This window comes from Arachis duranensis, chromosome 2 (assembly GCF_000817695.3).
Source record: "Arachis duranensis cultivar V14167 chromosome 2, aradu.V14167.gnm2.J7QH, whole genome shotgun sequence".
In the NCBI taxonomy this organism is placed as follows: Eukaryota; Viridiplantae; Streptophyta; class Magnoliopsida; order Fabales; family Fabaceae; genus Arachis; species Arachis duranensis.
In genome coordinates, this window is record NC_029773.3 from 20,021,313 (window position 1) to 20,035,142 (window position 13,830).

The window sequence follows — 13,830 nt, forward strand, 5'->3', positions numbered from 1 at the left end:
TTTGTCCATCTTCCATCTCATCCACCCTCCTGACTGGATGTTCTATCGGTCTTCTTCTCACATGTCCAAACCACCTGAGACGCGATTCAACCATCTTTTCCACAATGGGTGCTACTCCAACTCTCTCCCTTATATATCTTCATTCCTTATTTTATCCAATCGCGTATGACCACTCATCCATCTCAACATCTTCATCTCTGCCACACTCAGCTTATGTTCGTGCTCCCCTTTAGCCACCCAAGACTCCGTACCATACAGCATAGCCGGTCTTATAGCGATGCAATAGAATTTACCTTTAAGTTTTAAAGGCACTTTTTTGTTGCATATAAAATCAGATGCACTCTGCCATTTTGACCAACCTGCTTGGATCCTATGATTTACATCCTGTTCAATCTCTCCATTATCCTGTATGATGCACCCAAGATACTTAAAACTTTTAACTTTTCCTATGATGTTTTCTCCATTCTTCACCTCTATATTGGGGTTCTCCCTTCTCAGACTGAACTTACATTCCATATATTTTGTCTTGCTACGGCTTATGCGCAGACTATACACTTCTAAAGATTTTCTCCATAACTCCAACTTCTTATTTAGGTCTTCCCTTGACTCTCCCATAAGGATGATATCATCGACAAAAAGCATGCACCATAGCACAGGCTCTTGGATGTGCTCTGTGAGTACTTCCAAGACTAATGTGAAAAGGTATGGACTTAAGGATGATCCCTGGTGTAATTCTATACCAATAGGGAATTCTTCCGTCACACCACCTTGAGTCTTCACACTAGTTGTGGCCCCATCATACATGTCTTTAATTGCCCGAATATATGCGATCCTTACTCTCCTCTTTTCTAAAACCTTCCATAAGACCTCCCTTGGTACCCTATCATACGCTTTTTCCAAATCAATAAACACCATATGTAGATCCCTTTTATTACTACGATACCTCTCCATCATCCTTCTTAATAGGTATATCGCTTCAGTGGTAGATCTGCCTGGCATAAATCCAAATTGGTTCTCTGTTACTTGTGTCTATTTTCTCAACCTCCGTTCTATCACCCTTTCCCATAACTTCTTGTGTCTCTTTTCTTAACCTCTGTTCTATCACCCTTTCCTATAACTTCATAGTATGACTCATAAGCTTAATCCCTCTATAGTTTCTGCAACTTTGTATATCCCCCTTATTCTTGTAGATAGGTACCAAGGTGCTCTTTCTCCACTCATCAGGCATCTTCTTTGACCTTAAAATCTCATTAAAAAGCTTGGTTAACCAGTTGATCCCTTTTTCTCCAAGACCCTTCCAAACCTCAATAGGGATATTAGCAGGTCCTACTGCCCTGCCATTTTTCATCTGCTTTAGAGCCTCTTTTACCTTGAAGTCTCGAATCCTTCGATAGTAGTCAAAGTTTTGATCTTCTTCCCTTATGCATAATCGACCAAGGCTCGGAAGAGTCTTCTGTCCCTCATTAAATAACTCGTAGAAGTAGCTCTGCCACCTTTCATTAATCTTCTCCTCTTGAGCCAACACCTCTCCATCCTTATCCTTTATGCACTTAACCTGATCCAAATCTCTCTTTCTTCTTTTCCGGCTCTTTGCGATTCTATATATACCTTTTCCTCCTTCTTTCGTGCACAAAGACTGGTAGAGACCCTTATATGCTCTTGTTTTTGCTTCACTTATAGCCACTTTTGTCTCTTTCTTAGCCGCCTTATATTTTTCCCAGTTATCTGCATTGCGGCATAAAGACCACTCTTTAAAGCATTCTCTTTTTATCTTTATCTTTTCTTGTATACTCACATTCCACCACCAGGACTCCTTGTCTCTTAGTCCTATTCCTTTAGATTCACCAAAACTTTCTTTTGATGTTCTTCTAATAACTTCTGCCATCTCCCTCCACATCTCTTCCGCGCTTCCATTCCCATCCCACTTTGCCTCTTCTCCTACCCGTCTTAGGAATCTTCTTTGTTCCTCACCTTTCATCCGCCACCACCTCGTCCTTGGATTCTTCGTTTGATGTCTTTTCCCCAATTTTGCTCAACACAAAAATTCATGACGAGCACCCTATGTTGTGTTGTCAAACTCTCTGCCGGGATAATTTTACAATTAATGCAAAATTTCCGGTCGACTCTCCTCAACAAGAAGAAGTCAATTTCAGAGCTTGTCATGCCACTTTTATAGGTTATAAGACGTTCGTCTCTCTTTTTAAAACATGTATTTGCGATAAGAAGATCAAAGGTTGAGGAAAAGTCCAAAATAGTTTTACCCTCGGTATTGATCACTCCGAAACCATGGCCTCCGTGAATACTCCCATATCCAGTCACTTCTCTCCCAACATAGCCATTTAAATCTCCTCCTAAGAAAATCTTATCTCCCAAAGGTATGCCTTGAACAAAACTCTCTAGATCCTCCTAAAACCTTATCTTGTGTTGTTCATCCGAACCCACTTGCGGTGCATAGGCGCTAATCACATGGAAAGCACCTCCCTCCACCACAAGTTTGATAGAGATGATCCGATATCCCACCATCTTGACATCCACTACGTCCTTCTTCCACTGCTTATCCACAATTACTCCAACCCCATTCCTATTCTTTACCTTTTCTGTATACCAAAGTTTGAAACCAAAAGTATCCAACTCCCTAGCCTTTACACCAACCCATTTTGTTTCTTGTAGGCACATAATGTTAATCTTCCTCCTTGTCATGGTGTTCACCACCTCCATGGACTTTCCTGTTAGAGTACCTATGTTTCATGTCCCAAATCTCAACCTTCTGTCACTTCGACCTTTACTTTTTACTTTGTGTACTAGCTTATTTACCCTCGTCCGTTCATAAAAACGCGAGAACCCTTGCTCATTTAACACTACATCCGGTCACCAATGCAGCGGCTCTTACTTTGATACCGTTCTCGAGCCATACGGTGCGTTGCTTCCGGGCAACAACCTAGCTTTAGCGCAATAATGTCTTTGATTTATGTCATGGGGGTTCGGCTATATTTTTATGTTGGTTGCCAAAGACCTAACACAACCTTCCTCCTTTATCCGAGCTTGGGACCGGCTATGTACCACAAGTGTAATATAGGCAAAGTTATTATAAATTATACCGTAAAAGAATAATTTCAATGATTGATAACTAGTATAATTATTTATTAAATACTTATTTTATATAATTATAAAGAAGATATTTTCTTAAAATATGTTTAGAAAAGAGAGGCATGCATACCGACCCAGAATGCACCACATCAGCATTCTTGACGCCAAAATGTAATCTGTTGTAGAATATGTAACACCCTACCACACAGAGCCTTATGCTTAAGTCATAAGACAGAGGTGGTGAGGTATTATGACCTCTAAAAGAAAAATATATATAATATAGTTGAAATGATATAATATTCAAGGAGCCTTTGAAGGAAAGTTTAAAACAAAAGTCATTACACTCACGTGAAAGAAAAACTTGCGTGTGAAGAAGCCGGAGAAATTTATATAATTATATACAAGTCCCAAGATCTAAATTACTCAAAACAACCTCAGTTCTCCATCAAGCCTCTTTGAGGCACAAGAGTAAAACATATAAAAGGAGAAGTCTAACCATATATATATACACCTATACATAATAATACACAAAACCCCAACTTCCAACTTCGCTACAGATTAAGTCCAGACGCCTAGCGAGGTGCATCTTGACCTACATCTGAAAAATAACAATATCACATAGGATGAGAACCAGGGGTTCTTAGTATGGTTAAGGTGCCCACATATATAATAAATAAGGTCCTGGAAAATCCAGAGACAATCGTAGAACTCTGACATTAGATTATAAAACTTAAAGATTTAAAGACGAAAGCCATAATCAGGGTGGTCTTCTAAGGTTCTAAATGTAACCAACTCTATCCAAAACCCCTCAATTCACCTCCTTTCCTCTAATCCTCCAACTCCGGTGAAATCACAGACAAAGAAAGAGGCAAAACAAGCACAGGTAGAATACAAATACAGCAAATAGCAAATATAATAACTAACATAGTAAATTCACTTAAGCATTCCTAATTAATACACAAACAAGCAATTCAAACAATATGCATATGATGTATACCTGCCCTATGGTTGTTGATATCAACTATCAGTCACTTAGCCAGCCTGACATATTCTGGTAGCTAACCGTGGACAGAACACCAAACACAGAGCAAGTGGGACAATGCCGCAACCCTTGCATCTTACCCGCGTACTCGGAGCAGGGGACAACTTCACTCTGCCTCTTATCCAGGCAGTGTTACAATTCTCGACTCGGAGTAAGCAGTGATAGAACACAGCCCTTGCGTCTTACCCGAAGTCTTGAACTTTCCCAGAGTAAGTGGATAAGACCACTGCATCTTACCTGGCAATCTCACCACTTACCCGGAGGCATATCACAATCAAATTCAAGTTCATTTTCATTATTATTCCAATTCATTCATAATCATTAATTGCCATCGCCTCTTACCCGGATACCTCTATCTCATTAAATTCACTCAAATTCAATCACCATCATACCTTAATGTCATTATCCTCATCAACCTATTTCTATCTCAATTGAAATTTATTATTATTATCATCATAGTTACATTAGTTCAGTTAACACTTCTCAAGCTCAAAATCACCACTTCATAATCATAATTCATTATCCCATAACTTGTTTCACTCCCAAGTTACCACTTTTTCCTAACTTCATCTCATGACTAGGCATACTATTAAGATCTGGGGCTAAAAGAGTAAAAATAGAGGTTTAGATGTTCAAAAATAGACTTTAAAACACAAAATTTATTTTTGCTGAAAACAGAGGTCATGCGTACGCGTGGGCATGCATTTTTCCTTGCTTGCGTACGCGAGATGCCCAACCAGAAAAGGGTTGGTCACGTCACGTGCAGGAGGTCGCATACACAACCCCTCAAAAATCACTGCTTGCATACACAAGCACCCTACTCGCATACGCAAGATATGTAGAATGGCAAAATTGTTGAATACTACAGAATTTTCAATTTTGCACACTGAACATCTGACGGGAATAACTTTCTCGTTTTAAAATATTTTTTATTCGTTCTTCAAACGGCATATACTTCACGGACCTAACTTTTATATGAAACAAGTTTTAAAGAATTTGGGGTTCCGGAAATCGAGTTATGGATCGCTGATAAACCACTATTTTATGATATATTTTGGATTGAATTGAGTGGGTTTTGTCAACTATTCTCACACTTATTCATGTAAGTTGCATGTTTTTAAGTTTCCTTCCTAATTTTGTGCTATAATGAAAACATGCTTCTTTGACATTAAAATTGCTAATTTTAATCCTCTCTTATTACCATTCGATGTCGTGATATGTGTGTTAAGTATTTTCAGGTTTTATAGGGCAGGAATGACTTAGAAGATGGAAGAGAAGCATGCAAAAGTGGAAGGAACACAAGAAATTTAGGATTTCAGAATCTGGTAGTGACTTGCACGCGTGGATGACGCATACGCGTGGCCAGGTGCAAGGTTCGGCGACGCATACGCGTGGCTGGCGTGTACGCGTGACGAGCGTCACGTGCTGCAATTAACAGAACTCGTTGGGGGCAATTTCTTGGCTGATTTGGACCCAGTTTCAAGTCCGAAAGTGCAGACTAGAGGCTGGAATGGAGCTGAGACATGAGACACTTCACTTTTCACTTGAGTTTTGGATTAGTTTTGAATTCTAATGAGAAAAAATCCTACTTTTCCCTAGGGTTTTGGCATTCTAATTTTTATTTCAAATTGGATCTTGAGAGAGCGGCTGCTAGCTTCATTCCTCATCATTTTATTTCTAGTTTCTTCTTTAATTCCCTTAATACCTTTTTCCGTTTGGTTATTGAATTTATGTCTGGATCTTGTTACTCTTGAATTTTATTAATACATTGAATTATGTTTATGTTTATTTTTATTGCTTGTTTGATCATTGTTAATTATTGTTAGTGCCAATTTTGATTTAATTAATTTCTCATAATTATCATGTCTTTTATTTACACCTACCATGTGTTTGTGAAAATGGCATTCATGTTAATAGAGTAAATTTCCCAAATTGGGTGGGGCTTGAGTAATTGAAACCCCTTGAGTTGTTATATCCAAGTATTAATCTGTAATTGAAAATTTCTAGCTAGCTCAAATCTCACCAACTCTAGTCCTTCCCCATGAAGTGACTAGGACTTGTGAGCTAGAGTTAGTGACGCCCACTTGACTTTCCTTCAATTGCTAGAGAATAACTAAGTGGGAGCAATGAACCTTTATTATTACATTTGAGAAAGACAACAAGGATAGAAATTCCAATTCTCTACCCTAACCAAGGCCTTTTATTTTAATTAATTATCAACTCGTGCTAGTTATCCATTGCTTTAATTTCTAGCTATTTATTTTTCCGTTCACAATTTCAAAAAAAAATATTCAGGAAAATCCTAACCAATAATTTGCATCTTGTGTCAACTCTTAGGGAAATAACCCGGGATTCTACTCCCGGTTATTTATTATTAATTGTGACACATTCGAAATTGGTAGTAAAAATTTTGCCGGTTAAGGCTATACTTGCAACACTATTTTAGAAAATACTTTTCAGAAATTCTTAACCGACATTTATCTGCCCATCACTTGCCAAAATTTAGTCAAAAACCAAATTTTTATCAAAGATTTCTAAACCTCTATTTCACCAATTTTCTTTATCTAAACCAAAGTTCTACATTTAAAAATGGCTCTAAACATACCCAACACAACTCCATATTCAATTACAACCAACCATGCCTCAATTTGAACCATTTTATTTCATAAATTCTCAAATATACAAACACAATTATCAATTTGTTAACATTCATATGTTCACATTCAAAATCCTCATCCATTAGCATCAAAATCATCATTCATTAATCCATCTTACCAACACCAACCACACTCACATCAATGAATCATTAATCTGACCATACCTCATCATTTTAACATACATTAACAACTAAAATCATTAAACATGCTCTAAACACATATTCAACTTATCCTATAGTCATCTAACCTAAGTTTTCACGATACCACACATATTGTATACGAGAAACCAAAACCATACCTTGGTCGATTCCTCGTAAAACCCAGAACCTCACCATTTGTCACCGTTCCACGAAACCCAAGCTTCCAAGGTCACACCAAACGGGTCTCCGGCTCCTCAAAATCCAATATCAAGTCTCCAACTCCACCAATTTATTTTCAAAATACACAATCCAGACTAATTTCACAAAACAACACTAAAATGACCATCGGGTTCACTAATTAGATAAATTGAAAAAGATTAAACATTCCTCACCTTACCAACAGAAGATCAAAGCAAGACCCAGCACATTCTCAAGGTCAATATGATCCTAAATATCAAGATTTAACCAAATCTCAACACATGCACTCATTAATTTTTGAAATTGAGGGATGAGCAGTTGGGAGTGAGAATGAGGCTTACCTATGAAATTGTTGGATGGGTTTTGTAGAGCTCGTCGCGGTGAACACGTGGCTATAAATGGTATGGCGATTGGAGCTCTGGATCAAAAGTTATGGCAAATTGAAATTGAATAAGGGTTTTGGTCTCTCTTCCCCTTGCTCCCCCTTTTCCCAGCGTGTTTCCCTCGTTGGTTGTGGAAAAAGAGCCATGCTCTTCATATATATAAAGGGTTGGATTGGGCCTTGGGCTCAATATGAACCCGGTTTTCCGATTCGGCCCGTTCGCCCCAATCTTAGGCTAAATTCTTTATAATTAGTATCAAAATTCTTGTTTTAATTAGCTCTACCCCACTAAACTATAAAATTTTATTTACTAATTTCTCGAATTTTTTCCTACCCCCTAACAGAAATTTTTGCCCTCAAAAATTCGCTCTCAAATATTTGTATACGCTCCCTTACAAGATCATAAACTTAATCAAATTCACGCCTAAACTATACTCGTTTTTTTTTTTACTCTTAACTTAGTCTAGTTCTTTTTCAATGACCGCAAACTTTCTTACCCTTCAAGTGTTCCATCTAAGTCAAATTAATCTCAAATCGTTCTTATCTATCTCAAACACTGAACGATTGCTCAATTTCTTAGTCTGAGTCAAATCATTCTAACCTAAACCCATATACACGCACTCTCCGTTCCTCGATCCTATGTCAATCCTATCTATTCTCATATCCCAATACTCCTTTCTCACGTCACTATAATTATATAGCCACCAAATTTACTGCGCTTATACAATGTTACTCTGATTATAAGCCACTAGGATCTTAGTCATTTATATTCTCTATCAGAATACTCCTTGAATCTCTTTATCTCTTTAACTAAATGCTGTTGACCATTTAGTCAGCTGCATGAGTTCTAGTCCTTGGTTGTCTCCCTACCTAATCCATCACTACCTCCATCACAATTCCTAAGTTACCCGCTTCATCCTTTTCAGCAGTAGCTCGCACAGCAGCAACCCTAAGATCAGCCGTATCATCTCGCTCGCGTCCATGAGACATCATTTGGGTATTGTCCATACCAAACAATTGATATTAAGGTGATTAGTCTTAATATCTAAAGTCTAGTGCTTCGAATCTCCAAAGATAATGCTCATGAACATTTATGCTATATATGTCAAGCAGACATCCTAAATAGAATGTAGACACAGCCAGAGTATGCTTAGAAGCATAGTCAGTCTATTTCTCAGGCTCTACAGGAACGAATTACTCTGATACCATAATGTAACACCCTACCACACAAAGCCTTATGCTTAAGTCATAAGACAGAGGTGGTAAGGTATTACGATCTCTAAAAGTAAAAAATATATATAATATAGTTGAAAGGATATAATATTCGAGGAGCCTTTGAAGGAAAGTTTAAAACAAAAGTCGTAACTCTCACGTGAAAGGAAAACTTGCATGTGAAGAGACGTAAGATATATAAATAAATAATAAAAAGGAAGTGTCAAAAGATACCTGATATTCAAGTTCCAGTCTCAACCTACAAAGCCAAGGTTGGCCAGAGAATATTTATATAATTATATACAAGTCCCAAGATCTAAATTACTGAAAACAACCTTAGTTCTCCATCAAGCCTCTATGAGGCACAAGAGTAAAACATATAAAAGGAGAAGTCTAAGCATATATATATGATGAGAACCGAGGATTCTCAGTATGGTTAAGGTGCCCACATATATAATAAATAAGGTCGCATAAACGCCAGAGGAAATCCTAGAATCCGACATTAGATTATAAAACTTAAGATTTAAAGACGAAATCCATAATCAGGGTGGTCTTCTAAGATTCTAAACTTAACTAACTCTATACAAAACCCTCAAATAATATGCATATGATGTATGTCTGCCCTATGGCAGTTGATATCAACTATCGGCTACTTAGCCAGCCTGACATGTCCTGGTAGCTAACCATGGACAAAATACCAAACATAGAGCAAGTGGGACAACGCCGCAACCCTTGCATCTTACCCGCGTACCCAAGCAGGGGACAACTTCACCCTGCCTCTTACATATGTGGTGTTACAATTCTCGACCCGAAGCAAGCGGCGACAAAACACAGCTCTTGCGTCTTACCCGAAGCCTTGAACTTTCCCGGAGGAAGTAGATAATATCACTGCATCTTACCCAACAATCTCACCTCTTATCCGGAGAAATATCACAATCAAATTCAAGTTCATTTTTATTATTATTCCAATTCATTCATAATCATTAATTCAATAATTCATTTTCCATACACTCTTAACATCTCTACACTTCTTTAACGTATATCTGGAGCGAGTGGTCATTGCCACTACCTCTTATCCGGGCACCTCTATCTCATTTAATTCATTCAAATTCAATCACCATTATACTGTAATATCATTATCCTCATTAACCCATTCCTATCTAAATTGAAATTCATTATTATCATCATCATAGTTACATTAGTTCAGTTAACACTTCGCAAGCTCAAAATCACCACTTCATAATCATAATTCGTACGTAAGATATGCAGAACGGCAAAATTGTTTAATGCTGTAGAATTTTTAATTTTGTACACCAAACTTTTGACAGGCATAACTTTCTCGTTTTAAAATATATTTCATTTGTTCTTCAAACGGCATACACTTCATGGACCCAGCTTTTATATGAAATAAGTTTTAAAGAATTTGGGGGTCCGGAAGCCGAGTTATGGCTTGCCAAAATTTAGTCAAAAACCAAGTTTTTATCAAAGATTTCTAAACCTCTATTTCACTAATTTTCTTTATCTAAACCAAAGTTCTACATTTAAAATAACTCTAAACACACCCAACACAATTCCATATTCAATCACAAGCAACCATGCCTCAATTTGAACCATTTCATTCCATAAATTCTCAAATATACAAACACAATTATCAATTTGTTAACATTCATATGTTCACATTCAAAATCCTCATCCATTAGCATCAAAATAATCATTCATCAATCCATCGCTTACCAACACCAACCACACTCACATCAATGAATCATTAATCTGACCATACCTCATCATTTTAACATACGTTGACAATTAAAATCATTAAACATGCTCCAAACACATATTCAACTTATTCTATAGTAATCTAGCCTGAGTTTTTATGATACCGTACATATTGTATACGAGAAACCAAAATCATACCTTGGTCAATTCCTCATAAAACCCGAAACCTCACCATTTGTCACTGTTCCACGAAACCCAAGCTTCCAAGGTCACACCAAACGGGTCTCTGACTCCCCAAAATCTAATATCAAGTCTCCAACACCACCAATTTGTTTTCAAAATACACAATCAAGACTAATTTCACAAAAAAATACTAAAATGACCATCGAGTTCACTAATTAAATAAATTAAAAAGGATTAAACATTCTTCACTTTACCAACGGAAGATCGAAGCAAGACTCAGCACATTCTCAAGGTCAATATGATCCTAAAAATCAAGATTTAACCAAATCTCAACACATGCACTCATTAATTTTTGAAATTGAGGGATGAGCAGTGATGAGCGGATAATTTATACGCTTTTTAGCATTGTTTTTACATAGTTTTTAGTATATTTTAGTAACTTTTTAGTATATTTTTATTAGTTTTTATGCAAAAATCACATATCTGGACTTTATTATGAGTTTGTGTGTTTTTTCTATGATTTCAGGTATTTTCTAGCTAAAATTGAGGGACCTGAGCAAAAATCTGATTCAGAGGTTGAGAAAGGACTGAAGATGCTATTAGATTCTGACCTCCCTGCACTCGAAGTAGATTTTCTGGAGCTACAGAAGCCTAATTGGCGTGTTCTCAATTGCATTGGAAAGTAGACATCTTCGGCTTTCCAGAAATGTATAATAGTTTATACTTTTTTCGAGATTTTATGGCCCAAACTAGCGTCAAAACGCCGGTCAGAGACCTTTTTCTGGCGTAAAACGCCAGAACTGGCACAAAAGCTGGAGTTAAACACCCAAACTGGCACCAAAACTGGCGTTTAAACTCCAAGAAGAGCCTATGCACGTGAAAGCTTCAATGCTCAGCCCAAACACACACCAAGTGGGCCCCAGAAGTGGATTTCTGCACTATCTACACTTAGTTACTCATTTTCTGTAAACCTAGTTTACTAGTTAGTATAAATAGCACCTTTCGCTATTGTATTCAGATCTTTAGATCATTTTTAAGATTACCTTAGGATCACTTTTGATCTCTTGATCATGTTTTAACGGCTGGCCATTCGGCCATGCCTGGACCTTCATCACTTATGTATTTTCAACGGTGGAGTTTCTACACCTCATAAATTAAGGTATGGAGCTCTGCTGTTCCTCATGAATTAATGCAAAGTACTATTGTTTTTCTATTCAATTCATGCTTATTCTTGTTCTAAGATATTCACTCGTACTTCAACCTGATGGATGTGATGATTTGTGACACTCATCATCATCCTCCCTTATGAATGCGTGCCTGACAACCACTTTCGTTCTATTTGTAAGAGCTTGAGTGTGTATCTCTTGGCCTCCTAGTTCACGATACATGGTTGTCTCTCCTGAAAACAGAGCCTTCCATTCCGTGAGATCAGAGTCTTCGTGGTATAAGCTAGAATCAATTGGTAGCATTCTTGAGATCCAGAAAGTCTAAACCTTGTCTGTGGTATTCCGAGTAAGATCTGGGATGGGATGACTGTGACGAACTTCAAACTCGTGACTGTTGGGTGCAGTGACAGTGTGCAAAAGGATCAATGGATCTTATTCTGACACGATTGAGAACCGACAGCTGATTAGCCATACGGGAAACCGTAATGGACATGTTTTCACTGAGAGGACGGATGGTAGCCATTGACAACGGTGATTCGCCAACATACAGCTTGCCATGGAAGGGAGTACGCATGATTGGATGAGGACAATAGGAAAGCAGAGGCTCAGAGGGAACAAAGCATCTCCATACTCTTATCTGAAATTTCCACCAATGAATTGCATAAGTATCTCTAACCTATTTTATGTTTTATTTCTCTTTTAATTATCAAAACCTCATAACCATTTGAATCCGCCTGACTGAGATTTACAAGATGACCGTAGCTTGCTTCAAGCCGACAATCTCCGTGGGATCGACCCTTACTCATGTAAGGTATTACTTGGACGACCCAGTGCACTTGCTGGTTAGTTGTATCGGAATTGTGTATCACAATTCCGTGCACCAAGCAGCTGAGAATAAGAATTAGGCTTGCCTATGAAATTGTTGGATGGGTCTTGTAGAGCTCATCACAGTAAACATGTGGCCGTAAACGCTACGACAATCGGAGCTCCGGATCAAAAGTTATGGCAAATCAAAATTGATTAAGGGATTTTTCTCTCCCTTGCTCCCCACTATTCCCAGCGTGTTTCCCTCTTTGGTTGTGGAATAAGAGCCATGCTCTTCATATATATAAAGGGTTGGATTAGCCTTAGGCCAAATACGAATCCGGTTTGGTCCGTTTGGTCCAATTTTTGGCCAAATTCTTTAAAATTAGTGTCAAAATTTTTGTTTTAATTAGCTCTATCCCAATAAACTATAAAATTGTATTTCCTAATTTCTTAGATTAATAATTAGCTTATTAGCTAATTATTTACTAATTTTTCAGGTTTTACAGAATAATATAATGTTAATGATGACAATGATTGTCAAATTTTTTAACTCAACTATTTTATTTTTTCTTAAAACTAATTTTATTTATTCTTAATATAATATTAACTAATTTTATTTTTTAACTCAATTATTTTATTTATTCTAAAACTAATCTAATCAAATGCTATATTTGAATTTAATTATTTAAATAATATTTAAAATATTCTAAACCATAGATACATATAGATTAGAATCATTTTTGTAATGATAACCAATTGAAATAATACCATCAGCTTGAACATTTAATATTTGTGCAAATTCATACCATTCTCTTCTTAAATAAACTTCATCATCCGCTATCTATGTAATGCGACAAGGTATAAAATAGCCACACTGAAAATTAAATTGACTTTTATTTCTATTAGTGGAATTACATTAACGCACCAGAAGGTCAATAGTTTCTAAAAAAATATAATATGTTATAAAATTATTTTTATTACGAAAGGTTTAAAAGAAGAAAAATTTAAATTTAATACCAATTTTTTAAATTGCAACTCCAAGACTGATATAATTCTAACAAAACTAAGCTAAATTGAGAAAACTCAATCTCACTGTATGCTCCACTTCGAAGATTTTTCGGCAGACGTAGTAGAAAGCATGGAGGGAATGGAATCTAAACTTGGTCTATAAAGCTCATTAGGTACAATTGCTCAATAAGAAATCGAGCTCTAAGAAAACTAACTTTACTCATATTCCATT

The 13,830-nt window shown here is 36.9% G+C and overlaps 1 pseudogene; it reads right to left on the minus strand.

Annotated features, from left to right (window-relative positions):
* Window position 1: 1 nt before the first annotated feature.
* Window positions 2–8,496, minus strand: LOC110278153 (uncharacterized; annotated as a pseudogene).
* Window positions 8,497–13,830: the final 5,334 nt, after the last annotated feature.